The sequence below is a fragment of the Dermacentor silvarum genome, chromosome 11 (assembly GCF_013339745.2).
Source record: "Dermacentor silvarum isolate Dsil-2018 chromosome 11, BIME_Dsil_1.4, whole genome shotgun sequence".
NCBI lineage: Eukaryota > Metazoa > Arthropoda > Arachnida > Ixodida > Ixodidae > Dermacentor > Dermacentor silvarum.
The window spans coordinates 82,606,795-82,631,152 of record NC_051164.1 but is presented as its reverse complement, the minus strand read 5'-3'; the positions used below and the strand labels follow the sequence as shown (position 1 = coordinate 82,631,152).

The 24,358-nt window shown below is 46.5% G+C and overlaps 1 protein-coding gene and 1 long non-coding RNA gene across 3 annotated transcripts in view; one reads left to right on the top strand and one right to left on the bottom strand.

Annotated features, from left to right (window-relative positions):
- Positions 1 to 24,358, bottom strand: part of LOC125941603 (uncharacterized) — a 129,575-nt gene that overhangs the window by 78,837 nt on the left and 26,380 nt on the right. The window lies entirely within an intron of this gene.
- LOC119433846 (uncharacterized) overlaps positions 7,984 to 24,358 on the top strand; it is a 32,688-nt gene continuing 16,313 nt past the window's right edge. The window contains exon 1 of the mRNA XM_037701112.2: positions 7,984 to 9,324. The gene's annotated coding sequence lies outside the window, so the exon portion shown is untranslated. The remainder of the gene's footprint in view (positions 9,325 to 24,358) is intronic.

Genomic DNA, 24,358 nt, shown 5'->3' with positions numbered 1-24,358 from the left:
ACATGTTGACTTAGCGATAATTGTCTGTTAACGAGTTCACCACTTTGTTGTGAATCATGCCTTTGCAGCGGAAGCTGACTGGCTCCGCTGCCAATGTACGCGAGGAACCTTGGGCATTTTACAGTCTTGCATGCAGTGTTTTTTGGAAGCTTAGCTGAATACGGCCTGGCGACGAATTCTTGGCAGAGGTTTGCTGTTGCTTTCAATCCCCTCTGCAGCAGTAAACATAGTTATGAGTCGTTCACTTATCGATGACTCAACTGGCGTCGGAGTGTCACCGTCATAGAATCTGTGTTTATCGCTCCGAGTATGCGCGGATGGGTTCAGCGTCAAGCCGGCACATATCTTGCTATGCGCACGGCGGCGGCCGCATTTCGATGAGGACGGAATGCAAGAAAAATACATAAAAAGTAAAACACTCCTTTGTTTATGTTTAGGAGCACATTAAATAACCCCTGTAAGTCAAAACTGATCCACGGAGCTGCCCGCTACGACGCCAGCAATTCTTTATGTTAAAACCAAGGAATAAATCATGTAACCATAGTCATTTTCTACGGTCGTGATGCGGCATTACACATTTCGTTTGTTTGTGTAATCCCGACTTCGTTTCCATGCATGCCTGAAATTCTCTGCCCTGCCTTTGCTTCTCGGTACGGCAGGCTTTACTCTGACTTTTGAGGTGCATTGAAACGACCGAGCAACTTCCTGATAAGAGCTCTAGCTTTAATCTGTGATGGTTGAGCAGAGTTGCAAATCACGGAAAACTGGAACAAATCGTTCGCCTCTATTTCTTGCCATGGAAATCTGTGCAAAAGATCTTTGAAATGCTATTAGAGTTAGAACGGATTGAATCGGGATTGAATCCCGGCCACGGCGGCCGCATTTCGATGGGGGGAAATGCGAAAACAGCCCTGTACTTAGATTTAGGTGCACGTTAAAGAACCCCAGGTGGTAGAAATTTCCGGAGTCCCCCACTACGGCGTTCCTCATAATCAGAACTATTTTTGGCACGTAAAACCCCATAATTTCTTTTTTGCTAATTAGGTTTCACAGCAAACATTCGTAACTCGAACGCTAGGTTGCATACCGATAACGCCGTCGCTGTATGAAAGCGGTCGCGAAGTCAAGTTAACAGCTTGGCTGTAACAAAAAAAAAAAAAAAAATGGCGAAAATCGGAACACTTCAGCGATTCCTTCGGTGCTGGACTCATTCACCGTGACAGCAGCGGACATTGCATGTCATCTTCTCGGAAACGACTTGCGATAGAGCCAACGATGTACTACACAAACAAAATACATGTATACGAAACTCCGACATTGTCAGAGTCGCGTGTAGTACGCCGAACTCCGCACAACTGGCCAAAACTCCATCGGTGCGCTGTGGTTAGCGCGTACCGTTTCAAACATCGCATTGCTGGAGGGCCAAGAGTTCGAATCCCGGTGGCGCGGCAAGTTTTGTTTAACTTCACTCTATACGACGAGGGTGATAAAGCTGGGGATGCAGTTGGCGGGCCAACGACAAGATAACGATTCGTCATCGTTATCGTTAATCGTTATGGATTATCGTTCTGAATTATCGTTATGAATTATCGTTATGAATTATCATTATGAATTATCGTTATGAATTATCGTTATGAATTATCGTTATCCATTATCGTTATCCATTATCGTTATGGGTTATCGTTATGGGTTATCGTTATGGGTTATCGTTATCCATTATCGTTATCCATTATCGTTATCCATTATCGTTATCGATGACGACTTCGTCCCTGTTATCCCCTCCAAACGGAAAGAACAGACCGACATTGAAAACCAGGCCTCGAGAGTTCCTATAAATGCTGTCGCAGTAACAGGAATGATCCCGACAGCAATGGCGGTGCACTGCAGAGCTCGAGGCTACGGGTTCGACCCCGGCAGCGGCGGCCGCATTCCGACGAGGGCGAAATAAAAAACAACAACAACAACAACAACAACAACAACAACAACAACAACAACAACAACAACAACATCACGTACCGTGCATCGGGTTCACGCTAAAGAGCCACAGGAAGTCAAAATTATTCGTGAGACCCCCCTCTACGGCGTGTCTCTTAGTCAGGTCGCGGCTCCGCCCCTAAAACCATAGAATTTAGCAGAATTTTTAAGGCGGAAGCATTATATGGCTCATGAGGCGGAAAATCCGGCGTCGGCGTTGGCGTGACCACGATGGTGCAAAAAGTGAGCCCAAGTGTGCCAATCGAGGCAGTAGAAGACATTATTAAGGCAACGTTAAGTAAGGCAGAGTGAATTAGGGCGAAATCAATTAAGCCGAGGTTAATTAGGGCAGGTTTAATTAGGATATAGTCCATTATGGCACTCGAACCCACGACCTTCGGTATTATTATTATTATTATTATTATTATTATTATTATTATTATTATTATTATTATTATTATTATTATTATTATTATTATTATTATTATTATTATTATTATTTGGTTTGTACACACATACACACAAGGACACGAAGGAAATAGGGAGGGAGCAAGCTGACAACTGCCACCGAGAGGGGCACAACGCCTGCCTACTCTTCCAGGAGGAGGGAATAGAGGAAATGAAGACATGACGTAGACACAGAACAAAACAAAAACACAAATAATGTTTATAAACGGGAGGCCAAGGCAGTATCCTTCAAAAATGTTAGCAGGGCTCGATGGGCCTGGTCACGCCTAGCAGCGCACCCCCTTGGAAATAGGTAATCGTCAAGGGTCGTGCATTGCAGTCCAATAAGTCTATATTCCTTAATTAGCAATGCGCGCTGCACAACAAATGCGGGACACTCTATAACGAGATGTTCAAGTGTCTCACAGGAGCCACAAAACGTACACGACGGGCTGTCCACACGTCCTTGTCGGTATAGGCGTTCGCGGAAACTGGACACGCATGACATTTCGACGGCACCGCCACCACGGGGAAAGCTTAAGGATAGGAAACTAGATACGCAAGCGCTTCAAATGACGACAAAGAGAGGGCGGTGCAAACGAAGACATGGCCGACGCGGGTCGCACAACTTGAAGCGAGTCGATCAGCCTCTTCATTTCCAGCGATGCCCACGTGTGAGGGTATCCACAGGACAATAAGGGACACTCCACGCGAAGTAATTTTGCCGGCAAATTCTTGGATACTGCATAAAATTGGGCTATCAGCATCTTGTCTCAGTCTGCTGAGGGCAGCAGGGTAGTCTGTAAAAATGACGACCTTCAATACGTTTAATTCTTCGTGTACGACGTACTTCAGAGCAACATCAAGCGCTGCCAGTTCCGCAGTTATTGATGAGGTCGGATAAAGTATTCTAAACACCCGTCTGATGTCAGTCGAAGGGCCGAAGTAAGCTGCAGAAGTTAATTAAGACACCGTTAATTAACATATAGTGAATTAAGGCACTGGAACCCACAACCTTGGGCGGGAGTCGATACCCTCGACCTTTGGTGATCATTGCGCAATGCTTTCGAATTCATCCACAGTAGGGATAACTAAGTGCCCCTTAATTTTTTTTTCCTTGCTTTTCTTTTTACCGAGGGCCGCGTGAGAGGTCTTCGCCGGGGCGATTTGGGACGGAAAGTACTCTGTTCACTGCGCAACCCGTTATAAGGCTGTGCGTGAATCATTCGAAATCTAGCTCGTCGTCTCTTTCCTTCGGTTGTGTATACACAGGCCGTGTCTAAACTGACACTGCCGGGAAGCGATCGACACAGCCTGGCTTCGCAGTTGCCGTGCTATTGCGAACGCCGCTCGAGTCAATGAAAAAAAAAAAAAAAAAAAAAACGTGCAGCGGTTACGCATACGGCCGCATCGCCGTGCGGCCTTGGCATTGCGAAAGACCACGCGTTCGTTTCGCGAAATCTCCGCAAAAAACATACGAGCGTATTTAGGCGTGCGCGCCCAAGTCACGCGCGCACGCCGGCAGACAATGGAAGGCTCACCGCCGTGAAAGAAGAACTGCCAGCACAGCTGTTGTCACGAATAATCTAACGGTTGCATCCGGCCCCGTGTAACCCTCTGACTTTGTCTACAGCTGCATAGAGCGCAAAAAGAATACCTGTCTAGACGAGATGTCGATGGAGAGACGACGGAAGCAAACGACTCTGACCGACGGGGAAAGAAATTAAGACACACAGAAGTATCGCGCGCGCGAATGAAACCATAGCGCGAGAACTTCAAAGCGAAACAGCAATATCTGGAAGGTCGTTCTTGAGGTGGGGTCATATGCCGGTAAGACCCCATAATTTCGCGGCCGCAGATCTTTGCGAATAGGCGACTTTGGGCCCATATAATCGACTTAAGGCGCATTGCCTAAGCTTCGAGATTTCGGGCTAGTGCCTTACGGCTCATTTGGGCTGTAAAAGCTCCTTTCCGTTTAATTGCGACAACAATCATATGGACACTCCAGGTGCATTTCTGCCGTCGCCGCGAGGTTCCGCATAAAGTCCAAGGTCGATTAAACCGTCGCCGCGCGCCATATGCTGTATGTGCGAGTGAAAGCATGCGAGGCTGAGCCGGCGATCGCGGCACAGTCTCGCGCACGCAAGGGAGGGAAGCGGGAAGGAAGCGCGTCGTCTTCCGTCTCGCGCAACACCCGGGAGGTAAGGGAGATAAACATTGGCATAGTTAGTATGCCTATGTTTACAAAATTTTACGGTCTATAACACTACTATCCTTACTTCGCTACTTGCTATCGCTTATTGCGTTAATTGCTTCGCTAATTTGCTATCGCAATCAATGCTTCACCTTTCGGGCGAAACTGCGACTTTTTTTTTTGCCCCCACCATTCTTGTGTTTGATTAGCCGAGCTGCCTGTTTGGCCCTCTACGTGACGCTTCAGACACACAATGTTCGTCGACGAGCCGCGCCTGGTTCATCGGAGTATGGCAGTCCCTCTATGCGAAAAGTCACATTTCTCACACAGCATTTGAGAGGACTGGCATAGCGCAAGCTTGCGCTGCCAATTAAATCGAGCGCGTCACGCCTCAGTGGGTATAGGAAGGAGAACTAGCCAACAAATATTAATTTTTCTTTAGTGTTCGTTTTAGTGTCCACATTTCTCGCCTGAAAATTTCGTGTGCCGGTAAATATCGCAACGCCTTCCAACAGCGAAATTCGCGTAAATTAAGGTCGCGCGAAAATAAGGCGGTTTCACAGTATACCGCGTGTTTCTGTGACGACTGCCTGCAATTAATAAAGACGGGAGATTCATTCTAGAGAAGTGAGAGAGGGAGAGAGAGAGAAACGAAATGAAAGAGAAAAGCAGGGACGTTAACTAGAACAGAAAATGCGGTTTGCTGTCATACACTATAGCGGAGAGATAAGGAGTGGCAGCATTGACGTGGCAGCATTGACTCAACATTTAGCGTACACTGTAAACAAATTTTCACCCTTAAGGATGCTTTCTGTCTACAAGCCACACCCTTACACCCTTTACGGGTGTAAGGGTGAGAGTATATAGACCGATCGGGTTACAGTGTATTGGCTTACAGCGTATCGGTTTACAGCGTAAGAACTTCAATAGGGAGTAGAGAGATGAGAATGAAGTGGAGAGTGAGAGAGAGAGAGCAGACACATGATCGCAGCCGTTCACCGTCACAACACATTATCACAATTAACAGCAATTAATGCTGAAGCCGTTTGCATAGGTGTGGTGTCCTTGAGAATTGCAGCATTGAGGCCTTCGTCACCTTCTTCTGTGACGGCTCATAAGGTCGGCACTCCAAAATACTTTGCTCTGTCAATGGCATGTGATCAACGCGGGCTCGCGTAGGCGCGAGCGATCATCTATATATATATATATATATATATATATATATATATATATATATATATATATATATATATATATATACTAAGGGCATGACACGTCTGCTCGATCGGTTCCTCAGCGAGTAATGCGGGCCGATCCCAGATATCGGGGTAACGAAAACTGCGCCGATCCCGGAAACAGTGTTTTCCGCGGTCGGGTGGGCTACTCGAGTCATGTGGTGGATGCCGAAGCTACATCGCTGACTCACTAAAATGTCAGAAAGAAAATCAGTAGCTGTAGCAAAGTTGCTGCTGAGCGAGACAGCACGACAAATACAAGGGCAGCATGGCTGGCTGTAATCGCTGATGTTTTTTTGCGTTGTCCTCGTCTCAATCGCGACGCTTCACGATTTCAAATTTGACGCGCGATACGGTGTTCTTTGTGGGAGAGATGAGAACTTCGCCTTTATCTGAAGCATAGCAATAGAGCTCTGGTATTTCAGCGCCCGTATCTGATCTGTTCTGCTTCCGTTTCATTTTCCTTCGGTATAGCATATATCGTTCGCCAGTCTCCGATTTAAAGGGACACTAAAGGGGAAAATTATTTCCTCTGACCTTGAAGTTCCCGCACCAGCTCACCGTGAGGTCATGAACTTTGGCAGCGTCTTCTAGGTCCCAGTTAATTCTTTAGCGGTAAAGATTGACTACATTGTGTTCTAAAGGAGCCCAAGACTGAATATGGCAACATTCGCGAACATTTACTGAGCCAACGTGGCCCGAATACGAAAAATTACTTTAGAAGTTGTGACGTCACACTGATGTGCTGACGTCGGGGTTTCCGCGCACAATTAAAAAAATTTTCTTTTAGCTTCACCCTCTCTTCTAATAATTGACCTATTGCACCTATCAACGCACGCTTGTATTATTTTTAAGTTAGTATTAGCGAATATAGGCAGAAAAGGAAGTGTTTGATCCCTTATACGAATGAGTCGCGTATATCACCATTTAATGGAGAAGTGATACGACAGTAATCGCACAGTATAGCTTGTAACCCAGTTTGAAGTTTGAGTTCATTCATACACAAAACAAATACATAAATCTAACATACAGACGAGGGTCCCAAAGTATTAATATTGAAAACGGGACCCTACAGAAACAGACACAAAGTGAAATACACTTCAAGACAACATAGGTCGCTACTCATGTATCCGTTCATCCAGCGCTTATTTAGGCCAACTAGCCCAAACTACTGCTATGGTCACGTTCAGAGAGTAAACTTGATCAACAACGACTTAAAGAATAAAGGCCACTAGGGTACTTCTTGTCTGGTGAGCATCTCCACGGCCGACCACATTCCGATGGGGGCGAAATGCAAAAACCCTCGTGTGCTTGTATAGACTTAGGTGTACTTTAAAGAACACCATGTGGTTAAAATTAATGTGGGACCCCCTACTGCGGCGTGCCTGACATTCAGATCATGGTTCTGGCACGTAAGAACTCAAAATCATGCATTCAGGCATGTAAAATCAGGCATGTATAATCGCGATGCTCCGAAACACGCGTTGCAGACGACGAACAGTTTCGTATAGTGTTTAATTTACCGCTTCACGAAAGCTTCGCTGCACATAGATTCAATGTGTGCATTAGATTTGCGTAATTTTTATATACCGACGGCGCCTTCGTTTTCCCAGCTATAGCCACTAACTCCTTAAACTTCCCGAACGCCACACCCGAACGGCTGTCCGTTTCACGCCCACCTGTCGGCGAGCTGCCCCAAAGAGAAACGAGAGCTCGAGCGGCAAAGAGACGTCTTCAGCGAGATCCGTCACCGGTGTCGAAGGGAAGACGTGTTAAACAAGCAAACCGAGACCGTCAGCGCCAAGAGGCTTCGCAGTCGGAAGGAGCTCGCCAGAAAAGAAAAACAACACACAGCAAACAAAGTAGCGAGCGCTAACGGCGCACGCGTTTGCTAAGTCGACGTCAATAATAAACGTCGCCGCGGGCGCGTTTTTTACGACGACGACGATTGTGGACACGCATCCAGAACGAGCAGGTATGGAGGAGCTTCGAGGGTGAGTGGTCCGTGAACGTCGTTGAGGGGGTGGGGGAGGAGCGGCGGAGATGGGGGGAGGAGGAGGAGGAGGAGGTTGAAAGCTGCGGCGCGCCTATATATCTTATCCGAGGCAGGGGCCCGGTGAGCCGTCAGTTATTTCCTGCCGCGCCGCGCGTGAGACGTCAGGCTACGAGAACGGGGAGACGACGCGGGCGCGCTTTTCGCCCTAGAGAGGAAGACGACGACGACTCCACGCTCGCGGCTCGGTCGCCAAAAGCGCGCGTACGGCTTCTCCGAAGGATTACTACTACCTCGCCGGCATCGACTTCCTCCGGAGCTCGTCGCGTACGCGCTACTACACGCTTCGGCGACAGCGGCCGGTTTTACGCGGTCGGAGAAGAACGTGAGCTTATTATTATTTTTTTTTTCGACCCGGCGGCGAGTTTGTCCAGATTCGCGAGCGCGCGGGAGGCCACCGCTTGCGGTACAGTTCGGAGGACGGTGAACTCGGGCGAAAGAAACGACCCCCGATTCCACCGCGATTCGGCACTTGCTGCCCGGCTTCGGAGAGCGGAACTGTTACGTGAGCCCGATCAGAGTGGCTTCGCAAGGGACAACGTCCCGCGCTTTTACAGCTGGCTACCTAAGAAGACGTTTAGTTGTAGGGGCTGCCGAGTCGTGTCTTCGGAGAATCGACGGCGACCTCGCTCTTGAGAGCCGAGCGAAGGCTTACCGAACCAGGACGTGTTTTCGAACACGGTGACAAGATTGCTACTTTGCATCGGGTTTCTGCAGGAAAAACAACTCGTGACAGAGAGAGACGAGTTATTTTACACGCAAGGCTGGGAAACTGTACCTCTTTGTCGAGGCTGAAGCCGATTCCAACGAAGGAGCAGGCAAAGTGTTGGCAAGAACTTTGTCGTTCAGCGTTTCCTGCTTAGTTCGTCGCCGGTTTGAAAAGGATGCAGTATTTCTAACGCGATCAAACTGCACTGGAAGAACGCTGTTGATCACTCTTCCGCCGAAGGTACGGTGTTGCTACAACGCCCCAAGCGGCTGAGGAAGTCTGGGTGGGCCACTCGGCATCGTCAAAGTCCTCTCAGAAGCCCAGTATCCTGAATCAAGCTGAACTGAGTTGGCCTCAAGACGGTGACCATCGTATGGCGTTATGTACGATGCTAGTCATTCTGTAAGCAAACGTGTCTGTACGAGGCATCGACGGTTATGTGCTCTGGTGCAGACGGGCCAAGGAAGACGCGAGTCGAAGAGATCTTCTGAAACTCCGTGATTGCCGAAGAGGACCTCACTTTCGGAGGTGTCGCGAACCAGGAGGAAGCTCCGCGGCTACATCGTCGACAAAACTTCGAATGTGCATACGCCATCGGTTCTTCGTCGAACTGACAAGAAACTTATAGAGCGCAAGCACCATTTTCACCTGTGTGTTTCAGCACGAAAGGCCGCTTCCGGACCAAGCTTAGACGCCAGAATCGAGATTATAGGTGAGTAAGACCAACACTATCCTAATCTAGTTGACCGATAGAGCTGACAATTTTCCATTTCTGTCACTGAAGGAGCACGCGTTGTGCTTACAACGTGGTATACGAGAAATAAATTTATATGTATTTACAGTAAATGCAACGAACTGCCAAAGTCACCAGTTGAGCAGGGAAAGCACAGACGCGCTTCCACCTTGCTGTGCTCTGCAAAGTAGGAGGGGAAATATAGTAAGGGTACAAGTATACTATGATTAAGGGCTTACTTAAGCCGCGGAACGCATGTCGTGTGCTTCGGCTCACGTGGTCCCCAAAAACCTAGACTTGTGCGCAAGCACCGAAAAGCTATTGGCGGGGCAGAGCAACAACCTTCTTCTTAAACATTGTATCTATGTGAAGGGGCCGCGAACAACAAATTACTTGCGGGCAACGTTCATCAAAAGTGTGACAGCGGCCCTAAATGGGCGACGACATTCTTTATCTAGTGAGTTGGTGTATACAGATAAGCATAATTACGCTGAGAAAAAAAAACGTGGTCTTCATACCCTGAAATTTTCAGATATCAAGGGTGTGTCGCTACAGATCAATTTACTGTTGAACAGTAGCAATCCAGCGAGAACATCACGTCGAAACCGTAGATCATTTAGGCTTCCACGAGGAACGTTTCCTCAGCGCAAACACGCCAAATAAAATGTATTTCCCCTTGGATATTCACTCAGAAGGAAACGAGAATATAGGGCTGTACTTAGTTTCTACGTGGATTAACTTTCTCGAGTCAAATTGACAGCTGCTTCTTGCTACCGCAAGAAGCACAGTTAACTTTTTTTTTGTTCGACGTTTTTGGCGAGTTTGGGTAAACAGTGACTGACTCTGTTTGGGTGAACGTCTTATCGCTTCCCGATATCCTTCGAACTTTGAATCGCCACGCGCTTGTTATTCACGATGAGATAAGAAACACACCAATGCTTCTTTGTTGCAACGTGCAACACGCATTATGGGTAACGCCTCAGTTCTTGCATTCTGCCCCCGTCGGAATTCGAACGCTACCACCGCGAGTCGAACCTACTGGTTCGTGTTCAGCAAGAGAAGGCTGAGCAGCCCCGGTGGGTGTGTCATATCTAAAATTTCGAACGAATTAGGCGTAAATTCCGCATAACTACCGCAAAAAAAAAGTACGGGATACACGTGGAATTTTTGGAGTACCACAAAGAGTGACTGCCGTGTACAGTGTGTCACAAGTAATGTTTTACCAGTTGTTATGCAGTTGATCAGTGCACATCCGAGTTGTAAAACGTACACCTGCTTTAGCTAAGACTTTAGCTCATATTTAGCTATTCGGATTTTCGTATTTAAAACAAGTACAGCGCAGCTTCCCAACTGATACGCTTCTGTATGCAGACCCATAGTTGCCATACGCTTCCCTCCACAATTCCCGCACATTATTACTTAAATAAAGCGAGAAGTACTCGAATTCCATATATTTTCTATGCGAATTGGACGGTAAACATTCAGAAAAGTTTTATTATGCTCGACACATTTTCATAAAAAGTTACTATAGTGCGAATTTGTCCTGCGATCGTCTACTTTTACCGTGAGAATGCTGCTAGTTAGTATACATGTATTTGTCTGGTCTTCGCGCCTGTGACTTTAAGAACTCAAAGTTTCCACGCGCTCATACTTTTAAACACTACAGCGGCGATATATTCTGCGCGCATGCGTATTCAACAATTGCTAATGGTTGCATTTAGAACAAGGTAGTTGGTTGAATTTGATCAAAACTTGGTCACAGTGCCGTTTGAAACCAGGACGGTGGTGTTAGGCATATCCATGAATTGTCCGTCACTCCCGTGCCTGGCTTAGAAGCCATCCTTTAGAGCTCCCGTAGACGATAGCGCCCGAATTTCCTCTAGTAATATATTTGTAGGAAACGCTCAAAGTTCTACAAATCACGCCTTAGTTGAGAACACTGCGGATGCGTGGAATGGTGCGTGAAACACACGCCCCTAAATACTCGCCGCGGGTGAAGGCTGATTGAGGCTCAGCCTGGAGACACAACGGCGTCGTAAACACAAGACGGCCAGAAAAGCCAAGACAAGACGAGAACAGAAAGTAAAATCAAGGCAGAAGCCGCGCGACCGCTGTACGTCGCGGACCACGCGGTCGCAATCAAAATATACAGACGCCTCTTTAGTTGGGCGCCCGATTTCGCTTATCGCTCCTCGCCGAGTCGCCGCTGGCCTTTGACGACGCCCGCGGTGTAGAATGTCACCCGCTCGGTATAATTGCTTTGCTTCCTGCTTCTTTTTTCGTCATTATCTTAGCTCTCCGATTTCCAAACGCTCTCTCAATCCACTCTGCGCCGATAGATAATGACTCTGGCATCGCAGCGAAATTTTCGCGCATTTCCCGTGCTTTGTTGTGCTTTAGCGTCCCTTTTGTCCTGACCTCGACATCGACTATTTTCTTCGAGAAGACTGTCTCCCCGTGGTTCTCGTATAGTTCCTGCGAAAAAAAATGCCCAGGTTAGCAGGCCGCACTCGTGCCTTCACGTAATGACAAAATTACGCCATGACGCGCTCTTCTTGTGTATGGGTGCTTTGTGTGCTTGCGCCTGAATGTGTCAGGTTGTGTGGGTTTTCATGCGAGTTCGTGTGTGGGTTCCGTGTGCGGGTTCCGTGTGCGGACTCTCTGCGTGTGTGCTTGCAGGTGTGATTGAGCGCATATGTGTCTGTTCCTGCGGGTGCATGTGTGTTTGCGTGCGCACGCCAGAATAGTTGCGATTCGCTTGTACAACTAAACAAAAGGACATCGATAAGCATACCCACAGTGCGAACTCGTCGCGTCACGATCGGCCAATAATGTAAACGATTCATAAACGACCGAAGGCAGTGGGCAGCAAACATAACACATGCGCATAAATTAATATGCAACTGCCCACCCCGTGCGGGCAACTATCGTCCGTATGTGCGCGCTTGTGAGAGGTGAATGCGTGTGGGTGTTTACGAGAGATAAAAAGAGGGGGTGTGTGATTTTGACCACTTTTTTTTTTTTTTTTGACGCTGCACCAAAGCTGCACCCTATAGCGTTTTTGCCCTTCAGCCCCATGAGAACGCGGTCGCGGCTGCCATAGAATCGAATCCATGACGTCGCGTTCAGCACTTTACACAATAATATAGTTGAAAGTCAGCGGCCGCATACGTCGTGTGTGTTCCTTCACGTTCTGTATGTTTGCGCTGCACAAACTCAGTTTTCAAGAACGCTTTTTAGCCACCGAGTCACCGCGACAGGTGTTACCGTCTGCCTTTGCGCCGCTTACGATATGACGTTATCTACTTGCTTTTTTTTTTTAAATACTGCGTAGCGCAACGCCCCCTGAAACAAGCGTGTTGACTGCAGATACTGAGCTACAGCGCAATTGCTTGTCTGGGCGACAGCGTTGCGACCTGGAAACTGGCACGACGCTGTGCTGCCGTGTGCGATAACAACACGGGATTATTCTGCGGTGGGTGCGTTCACGAAGCGAAGTGAGCGGGCATGCAAGTTCGTATAGCAAGAAAGTGGAAACAGCGTGCGCTGAGCGCTTCTATTTTTGGAGTTTGAGAGCCGAGCTTTCAGAGTGTAGAGAAGGGAGAAGCTCTCGAAGCGGCGAAAGCTCTTGAAGCCCTTTCGAAGAAGTTCGACAAGCGTACTTGAGTCAAGACGACGTCGCAGTCCTGTTCTTGTTTACCGTTCCTTTAATCCCAGCTCTCTCCCTGAATTTGCGGAACCCCTACAGGTCAACAATACTTCGCTGTGTGTGCCAAGGATATACGAAAACAACACAGAAGCAGTGACAAAGTATGGAGTGAAGCTGAGCGCTGAGTAACAAGGCAATTGACAAAGAAAAGGGTCGAGCAACGCCCCCATCTTGGAGAGCTTGTCACCTGCAGTCGCGCAGAAATAAAACGCTAACGCATCAGTACAAACGTGAACGCGACTAATTACGAGGTACTCCATCTCCAAAAGCTTGTCACGCAGAAATAAAACGCAAACGGAACAATACAAACGCGGAACATGGCCGAGCGTAGGGTTCCGTTGATGGCTGTCAAACAATGACAATTTTCGCATCCCCCTACGCACAGCCGCCTAAGTTGGAAAGCATGAGCTTTCGGAGTGTAGAGTAGAGAGGTGAAGCGGTGAAAGCTCTCGAAGCCCTTTTGAAGAAGTTCAACAAGCTCACTTAAGTCAGAACGACGTCGCAGTCCTGTTCTTGTTTACCGTTTCTTTAATCCCAGCTCTCTTCCTGAATTTGCGGAATCCCTACAGGTCAACAATACTTAGCTGTGCCAAGGATATACGCAAACAACACAGAAGCAGCGACAAAGTATGGAGTGAAGCTAAGCGCCGAGCAACAAGGTCATTGACAAAGAAAGAGATTACGCAAAGCTCCATCTCGAAGAGCTCGTCACGCAGAAAGGAAACGCAAACGAAACAATACAAACGCGAACGCGACTAAGTACAGGGTCTCGTTGATCGCTGTCAAACAACGACAATTTTCGAAGCCTCCTACGCGCCGCCGTATAAGGAAGCAATCGTGCGTGGTTGCTTGTTGATTCGTTCGAATCTACAAACAACAATCAACAATTGTTTCAAACATCCAGGCGAATCAAATTACGGAGATTACGTATTACGTTGACCGATGTGGTGTTTTCAGAGGGGCTGGCGTTGGGGCTTCCAGACGGAAACCTTGTTCGATAAGCTAAAAGGCTCAAAAACACCGAGCTTAGCGAACGAACATTTCTTGTGAAAACCAAAACGCCAACGCATGGCAACACCACTTTGGTCGTCGTCCTGGTGCTTTTTTTTTTCTGTCTTTCCTTCGTTCTTTCTTTCCTTATTTTTTTTTTTTTTAATGTCAATACTTCCCCACTGGACGAGGTGTCATCCAATTAGCGATTTCATTCAAACAAATCAACAGTTGACGTTTCTCAAGCGCATTCTTGTCACTTGGCAGTCATGACTCGAATTCTTCCACCCGGTCTTTCGTTTGCCCCTTATTCTACTTGCCTCTCAAACTAACATGCATGCACTCAACTGGTGCATGATACTTGCGTGTCCGTGCACCTCGGTAGGCTTTGCGCAGCATTTATTTTCCGCTTATAGTTTACTCATTGTTAGTATATATAAGCCGCATTCGGTTTACTGCCAAACAAAGGATTCCAGCAATGCGTATGTTGTACCTTGCGTGCATCCTGGTCAACCCTTTCATTTCCTGCGATTGATACCTGTACAACCGGATATCGAGGAAATGTATGCCGATGGCTTTGACAATGGTGGTCTGCTGGTAACTAAGTTGGTGTTTTTCATGCGCCCATTTGCTTTCTATTCGCACGGTAGCAATGCAAACGTCACTTGAACTGGTCCAGGATTAAGGAGTCGCTTTATATGTGTACCATCGAGTGCTGTCCCTGATCGTTGTGGTCGGTGCGATTACTTGTCTCTGTTTGTTCATAGTCGAGGCCTTGTTGTGGCTTCTCGCGCTACGTTGAAAGTGTGTGCAAATCAAGTAAATGCTGGGTTCGCTGCTTGCGGCAGAGTGATTTCCACTTGTATCTTTCCTTAACCTCACTTTGCTCAACGTATTATTGTTGACACGCTGAGCTTGATACCTCAAAATTCTGAATTAAGGGCGGTAATACCACCGTTTTTTGATGCTCTGGAGCGAAGATTCAGTTGTGGATAGTTCTCGAAACCAATTTCTAATTAATAGACTAATCACCGTTTACCTAAAATAAAATGGCACTGTTCTTTGGCGTGAACAAATAAAGAAACGAATAAGTTGTTATAAATTTCTTTGGTATGGAATGCGGGGTTAAATCGGCCTCGCCTGCCATATACACATACCTGCAAAATTTTAAGAGATCTCGAAGACGCTAATTCGCCACCACTTTCTTGTTGAGCCCCCCACCGTAATCCAACAGCCCACTCGTTTCCCGTTCAATGTATGTTTTTAGCACATAGTTCCTTATTACATTCAGTTCCTTAAACATTGTGTCTTATGTAAGCTTTCTTTTGTCTCGATTGCACGAGACGAACTGGAACGCCAATGGATTCCTCCGCAAAGTTAGAGAATTAATATCTCGAAACTGGTGTCATCTTGAGAATTCGTTCCGAGTGGATCCGCCTTCCGAACTCCACGGCTCGAATTTGTAAATTGCAACATGGGCCATAAGGTAATTACTTAAAAACTTGATTAGTGAATTTTTGTTAGTTAGCCGATTATGTATTTCAAATTTTCTTGCGTGAGTAACGTCCGCCTCTTCGAGCAGACCAGCTCAAGAACTATAATTGTACTGTCTGCCACAGGTAACCTTTAAAACGTTTTGAAAGTGTTCGCTTAAAACAGCCGGTATCGTGTGCAACCCTCGAGTCAAGTGCCCGCCGACGCAATATCGTTCCGCAGATATGTCGGCCCTAACCAGATGCGCACGCGTGCGAGTTGTTTACAACCGTACGAGAAAACGTCATCCGCTGACGACGGACACGCGATACGGCACATCTAATACGCTTATTCGCCGACGTCGGCGTCAATGTGTGAACCGAAAGAACGGCGTTTATGACGAAAGCAATCGCGTTACACGCCCCATTGTATTCAGGAGGTGTTAACGTACGCTCATGTTATGCCATTGTCTCATGTTGACGCTGATAAGGCGACGGCGGGAGTTCATCGTACCGCAGTGCCAGTCGACAGCGCAATCTCATCTACGGTGGCCCGAAGAGGAGCTCCTATCTAAACACAAGGGAACATAGAAATTGTTTTACTCGGCGTCAGCAGCCTTGAATTTGATTAAGTAAATGCATTTAAAATAAAAAAAGGTTAAAATCCATTAGAGCCGCCATTTTCTTTTTTACATCTGTTGTTGGAATTCGTATAATTATTGATGCATCAAGTTCCCATCTTGATAACTCGGCAATAAAAAAAAACGATATCGCAATTTTGTAAACAGTGCCTACTGAGATATGTTTTATATTCGGCTGGGGAAATTGCCGCGTGGCCTAGTGTCGTAATGAGCTTAAGTTAAGCATGTAGGCCCGTTTCATGCAGATACTGCAAAAGCGACTTATGAAATGAGTTGCAAAATGGACCATCGTTCATTGTTTCCAGGTTGGTCACTTCAACAAAGCAGACAGAATTGGTGTATTACACGCCGCTCTGAATTATACCAATAATTTGTGAGCGGGAGCTAAGCAGGACCCTCCCTAAACATTTCAGCATTACACATGCTGTAAGCTCATAGCTGATATTTGTCCGCTTCGGATGTTCTAACGGATGTAGTTTACAGAAATGCAATAACTGTTTTTAGTACCGAGTTCCTGATGCGTAAGCATTGTGCCCTAAACATTTGACATTTAGTGGTTTTCGGCAACATTTCTACAAACTGTGAGGCCCTGAATCAAAATGTTTGCTGTATACGCTGGGTAGAATTCAGCTTCCTTTCTTAAATGCTATACATTTCATTCAAATCCATTGAGTGGTCTTCTAACGATAGCATTTCTGCCTCCCACGCGCACTTAAATCGGCGATGCCCAAAACATGACGTCTGTGACGCGTTTCCGGCTCCCAAATCGCTTCCGGCGCTTTTCTGAGGTAACCCCTGGGACGATGGTAATAAACTTTGTTGTACTTGAGAGAGAAAGTTAAATTCTAGTGACTGTTGGATGCGAAATTTCGATTTCGCGCCTAAATTTTTAAAAAAGAATGTTCAAGAATTCGAGAGCTGGAAAAAGATAGAAGCACAAAGTTTACAAATTAATAGCTCTGCATCAAGAACAACTATCGCGGTTCTGTAAAAGGCATCCATTAAATAATTCAAAGCGGTCAAATTCGATATGTCAATTTATATCTTACGTGAATTCGTTACGTTGTGTACAAGGTTTCTGCAAAAGCTGTATTTACATAATACATTTTTCTTTTAGATTCATGTGCAATATATCAATTTTGTCCGCATTAGGCGTACTATTATATGCAATGCACAGAATTGCGATATCGTTTTTCATTGCTGAGTGAAAGAGTTGTAAGCTTGATAGTTTCATCTTCCGAAAATTTGCGATTTTTACCAATTTTTAATAAATAATTGACGACATAAATAAAAAATTCGAAACATACAGTCACCAAATTTTAAGGTTTTCTTTTAAATGCGACGAACCTCGTCAAATTTGGTGCAGTGGTTGACGAGGAAAAGCGAATTCTCCTTCTACATGTATTTACATAGGAACACCCGAGCTAAAGCTTTCTCTTAAACCGTGTCCTCCTGTATAACTCCAGAGCCTGTACGCCGTACGGCATGACGTCATGCAGGCAATCCGACGCCTTGCGCAGCGATGCATCCTCTACGCGAGGAGAGACGAACGAGCCAAGAAGTCGACGGCGTCCCGCTTTGAAAGAACGGGCTGCCGGCACTTCGTGCGTGACGTCACGGCTCATTGAGCGCGGGCCTGTCTGCTTAGAGAGGCCCTGAATTATTCTCGAGTGTCACTACGCGCATTTCTATCCTACGCAACCCTTCGCCGGTCCCGTTGCGCCGGACTTCACTTGTGTTGCACCATTCACCGGCGAAGGTGAAAGTAATACAGTTGGCCGGTTTCCGAGCACGTAAGAACAAAGCACGTTGATGAGCCTAGTGAAAAGAAAGAAGAAAAAAGGGAAAGGGTATTCGAATCGATTTTCCAATCTAATTGAATGTGAACATCCCAGAAAGAAAGAAAGAAAGAAAGACAGAAAGAAAGAAAGAAAGAAAGAAAGAAAGAAAGAAAGAAAGAAAGAAAGAAAGAAAGAAAGAAAGAAAGAAAGTGTATTTAATGGCTGTATATTCTAACCGAATTGAATACCAACATTCTAGAATTGGTACCAACATACCAACATCTAAAATAAGAAAGAAACAAACAAAGAAAGAAAGGTAAAAATGCATTCGAATAGCTATGTTTTCGAATCGAATTGAATACGAATACCCGAGAAAAACGACCTTTGAATATCGAATATTTACAATTTCTAAAGAAACGTGACGATTCCATGGAGTCAGTATTGCAACAAGAGGCTCCTTTACGTTATCTCATACGTCTAACATCGTTAACAAATGGATGTCAGGTCGACTGAGAAGCTTGCGAATCAGAAACACGGGAACGGTGATCGTGCCTGGTGGACCGTGACAACGACAGTAATGAAACAAAGAAACAGCGCGCCACCAGATATGTGCGCTAGTAGAGCGTGTAATGTTCGTTGAAGGAGCTAAGTGCAATGCTACAGCACCGCACATCATTTTAAACGAATCCAAACACGGCGAGATTGGAAAAATAATAAATTGCTTGGCCTAAATCGAGACAAGTTCATAGGCTGCCTAATGCGAGGCATGCTTATTTAACGACTGGTAACTATTGTTCAGGAGCGACCCCAGGACATTCGCTCTAGAACTGGTACGCATGCGCAAGAACCGCGTTTCTCTTGCAGCCGAATCATTCGAAAGGAGTCTCAGATTGCACCAGCATTTCTCCCTGTCGACTGCTAAAAACCGCATTTTTCTGCCTGTCGTCCTCAAAGGAACCTTCTGGTTCAAATTGCCGCATTTCTTATTTTACACTGCTTGCGCCCGTTGAGCTAGTAGTCATTGACTGAATACGTCTTAACCATTAGCAGAATATTGGCGGCTATTAGCCTGCGTATGAGAAGGCCATTAACATTAGCAAGATTTGAATTAGCAGGCCATTAGCCAGAGTAGAGTGAAGATGATTGCGAAACTTATTTCGCTGTGCGACTGATCTTGACGCAGCGCAGTCACTGGATTCGGGTGTCCTTTTTGTTTTTGCCTCAACAGTTAGAGCAAACGAAGCGTGCTTTTAACAGGTACACTATAGGCCCCGCCAAGAAACGACCATAAAATACTCACTCACGAGCATGTCGCACCCGTAGGTGATCAGCAGTTCTTCGTTGACGCCAATAGTTCGTTCAAGTGAAGTTATGTCGAGCTGTATCGCTGCTTATGCGCGGAAAGACGTCTTACGTGCAGAGGAAATCAACCTCTAAGTACTATAAATACCAGGTGCGGATTGCAGACCGGAAAATACGGTAGGTTTTATTACTTTTGCATCTGTATTTTGCTATCGCCAGTATAAGTTCGACGACAAGAAACATACAGAAAGCTTGACACAGCGTTGCAGCGGCTTCGAAGACCATTTTTACAAAGGAAAAAAAAAAGAAAAATACGAAACCGTGGCGGAACTACTAGTATATGACGTTAACCGATTACCAGCTTCGCAGAGGCTTACTACGCCAGCACGCAATGTGGTAATTACTATACTATAGGCTGTCGTACGCCATTCGGGTGGCGTGGCGCAAACATCTGTCAGCTTTAATGCTGCGACTGAAGGCTTTCCCTTTTCCCGATAAGTCTGGCGAAACGCGATGAGTCGTGACGCAACATCGTCTCGGGACCACGTCGATTATCGAATTCACCGCACCATTTTTTTTTTCCTCGTTGGCACGGCTGCCTTCCGGGTTTTCGCGTGCCCCACCGCACGTTCGCGACGGCGTTCGAGGTCTAGCGGTTCCGTATAAAGGCGGTGGGTCAATGTCATCAGCGTCGCGACACCATGACGTCATCGCAAGGTCAACGTGTGTCTTGCTGTATAATTGTCACGGGTGGATAAGGACGCCCCCCCTCCCCTTCCCCGCCCTCTCTGATGAAAAAAAAAATGTGATTCAATAATGCGCTATTCACGTAGCAAGTCGCCGACGTCATTGCAAGGTCAACCTGAATGTCACTGCATCGCCTAGACTGTTTCATTGTCACGGATAGATAAAGGCGTCGATAAAACGAATGCGGAAGCAATAACGCGCCCATCACGGAATTCGCGGACGCTCGTCGGTCTTCGGTCTGGCCTTTGCACCCTAAAACGATATCGAATCACGTGGTAGCAATCTTGCGCAAGCGGCGCTCTTGTGTAATTGTGCAAGGTCAATGTGTGTCTTGCTACACCGACTAAACTGTATAATTGGCACGGGTGGACAACGAAGCTCCCCACCTCCCTAAAGAAAAAAAAATGCTGATGCAATATTGCGCTCATCACGTAGCTAGTTACCGACGTCATTGCAAGGTGCATCTCACTGCATCGCCTAAACTGTTTCGTTGTCACGGATAGATAAAGGCGTCGATAAAAAAACGAACGCTGAAGCAATAACGAGCTCATCACGGATTTCGCGCACGCCCGTCAGTCTGGCCTTCTCACCCTAAAACCACATCGAATCACGTGGTAACATTACCTTGCGCAAGCGGCGCTCTTGCGTAATCGGGAACGTGGACGCGTAGTACGTGCAAACGACTCGGGTCACTTGATTCATTAATGGTTAATGGTGACACTCCGTCCTCCTACCGAGAACCGATGTCTCAACCCTTGGACGGTTTTTCCGTTCTGACGACGCGTCACGCTTCAACCGTCGCGACGAGGGCGCCGCAGTTAGGTATCGAACCGCGCCGCCTCGTGCCCAACGGCAAAACGGTAAAGACAGTAGCTTGTATGTAGTCTCTAACAAGTTAAAATATTACACTTCATCAATTGTTTTTACACTGGTGTTTCAAACTTTGTTCCATCTCTCAAACATTAAAATAGGGTCCTACAAAAGTAGGTAACTGTGTTTCAGCCTTTTTAAAAGTGTCCGGCAACATTTTCGATTAAACAATTAATCGATGAAAAAACCCTGCATCCAAAGCAATGAATCGTTTAAAGGCTAAAATGATGAATGATTAATCGGTAATCGAATAAAAAAATTATTCGACCATCCCTTGTTTGACCAAACTAGCCTCGACGCCCGCCCGGCCCGACCCGCTAGCGTTTAGTAAAACCCGACGATCGAACTGTATGTATGTATGTATGTATGTATGTATGTATGTATGTATGTATGTATGTATGTATGTATGTATGTATGTATGTATGTATGTATGTGTATGTGTATGTGTATGTGTGTGTGTGTGTGTGCGTGTGTGTGTGCGTGTGTGTGTGTGTGTGTGTGTGTGTGTGTGTGTGTGTGTGTGTGTGTGTGTGTGTTCCAGTAAACGTAGATAGTGGGCTACCGCGGTGTGCGACTCGGTTGGCCTTCGATGCATGCCCGAGTTGGCGTGTTTAGGCTCCCCATTTATCACTTTTGATTAGCTGTTGGAGACATGCGTGCAGCTGTGAATATATTCTACGAGGCACCCGTGACTGAAAGGCGCATTTTCCTCGCCACGTTTGTTACAGCCTTGTCCATTCTTACGCTCTCAATGACTTGTGCGTTCGACGCGGTGACTCAATTGCATACGGCGCTCTGTCGCTGAGCCCAAAGTCGAGGGGTTGAGTCCCAGTCACGGCGGGCCTCCATTCCTGTGGAGCTGGAATGCAGAAATGTCCACCCGCTGAGGTTTCGACGACCGCTCAGTAATTAATTCGACTCCGGCACTTTGAAAAGGAGAGTAGAGATTCTTCATCCACGCCCTAGGACACTTCCTTTCCAGCCGTCCTATTTTTTAACGATGTTTCGTATTCAGTTCTTTAGAGCGAAGCTTTCTTCACTTCTTCCAGCTGGTTTGGCGTTCGTAGGTTCCTCGCCGATTATATTTGTGGATATACGTATACAAATATTTTATGTGTTTCGAGTGAAAGTAAAGTCGGGTGCCTCTACATATAACGAACGCCTCCACCATGAGATGACCTGTATAACGAAGTAATAATTATGTCCCGGTTCTACTGTGAGGTGCGCGCTGCGCGACCTTTACAACGAAGTGACCTGTATAACGAATTATTTCACAGGCCACCAAGCACTTAGTTATAAAGGAGAAAACATGCATAGAAAGGCAGGGAGGTTAACCAGAGGTAGTTCCGGTTGGCTACCCTGCACGGGAGGAAGGAGTAGGGAGATAAAAAGAGAAAGAGCGGGGAGAGAGAGAGAGACGAGCACACACAAACCACGTAAATTTAGAACAGACGCTGCGGCTGGGCTGCGATTGATGTATACCGTGAATGTATACTTTGGCCCTGTGGGACTCGGACCACTCAGTGCTCTGCGTGTTAAAAACAAAAAAAATGTTATATAAAACCTGAACACATAATGTCGGCTCGTAGGCATTCTTTAAAGCACACCGACCTATTAAGAATAGCGCGTTAATTATATTCAGAGGTTTCTTTGGATGACTTGATTTCCTATTATCTAGCCTTTCGGCGTGTGCCGCTGGATGTGTGCCCATTCTTGGCTAATTAATCCTGGAGAATGGATATGTGACTGAATGAATATAGAAGTTGCGACCTTTGCGGTGCATAAACGTAACCACTGCACAAGATTACACGTTGCACAGAATGAGAGTAAATACAATTGTATACGCATCTCCGTGAGTTGCATACCCTATTTAAAAATTTTTTTTTACCGCTTCCTCTTCATATATAGACCCCGACATGTTCGTTGGATCGACACTTTTCCTCTTTTCATCATTGTCTCGAACGCTTTCGCGCCGCCGTTATCGCCGGGAAAAAGTAATTAGATCGCAAGAACTGGACAAAACGAAGCACCCCGGGCAATAAAGACTGCGTTCACGCTTCGCCGGTCGAAACGTGCGTTGATGTCACTTTCTAGACAGGCTGGCGACGAGTAATGACCTTCTCGCGAAGGCGCGCACACCACTTTCACCTGTCGTCCTTGTCAAGGTTTCAAAAGTCTTGGATGCTCGCCAATGCTTACTCGCCGGCGCCCGTGGGTTTCGTATTCGCGAGAGGTCAGCGCATGCCAGAATTGCTCGCAGGCGCCTCGACGGCGCGTGCGTTTCAAGCGCTGACCACCGATAACCACCGAAAACCGCCGATGGCGTGTCAATCCGTGGTTAGTGCGGGTATGATTATTACTGCTTGGTTAGAAAACATATATACATATATGAAGTGTTAGAGGTGAAAATTTCTCCAACCAATAGAAAAAGAAACAATACTTTGGCTTGGGCGCGTGAACAGATTGACCTGTAATACAATGTTATGCTTGAACTGACTGACTTGCACAACATTTTCCGTGATGATGCGTGCATGGTGTACCTGATGCACAGTGCATAAAATAGGTGACCGTTTGAAATGAACGCCAGTTAGAAGTTCAGCACGCATCCTGTCGTATGCGTTGTTTTCGTCGTCGTTCTAAGTGCGTTTTTAGGAAAACTGTCAAAAAGAAACAGAAAGCGGAAAAAAAGATCTAACGCACGTATGTGAAGCGAAGCTTTCGCCAAGTGGGGTTACAACTGTTCATCTTCTGCGACTCGTTTTCCAGCGTAGCGATTTGCCTAGGAAGACGGCACTACGCGGAGATCCCTGCCCACCACGTGACCCACACAACCGCGGATTACGGCGTCTCCCGGGAATTGGCCCGTTTTACTATTGCACCATCTCCAGAATCGAACCCCACCTTAGCAGGCATGACACCGACGGAACATACAGCAACATCCAAACGACGGGGGAAGGAGGCATAGAGAGCTTCGCGATAATGTGCGCTTCAAGGTATATATACCACGTTGCAATGAGAATGTTTAGGTACCGTTTGTTGGTTCACCGAGTAATTCCGCAGAGAATAGTACGTGGCCTGTCCCTAGGGGTAGCACAGACGGGGATAAGCCGATTTCGGTAAGACAGCAGCGGTACTCTGAAGGAGCAGCCACGATCAGCAACATTTGGGAGGGTGCGCTAAAAGAGCTTCGCTTCAAGTGAAGGCAAGGAGCAGGCAGTCAACTACTATCACAAGGGGCGCAACGCCTGCCTACTCTTCAGGAAGGAGGGGAGACATACACATAGGAATGGAAGATCGGAAGAAGGGAAGTGGGAAGAAAAAATGAAGAAAGATTACAGATTTCCAAGACTAGAGTAAAACAATGACAAAAGAAATAGACTACGCCGATAGACAAAGAATAATTGCAGGTGCACTTTGTCCGTTTTGCCTGTTTTTTAGCATTCTTTTAATAGCGGGTCTAATTTTTGTACGAACCATCCTAATTACGCATATCGAATGAAA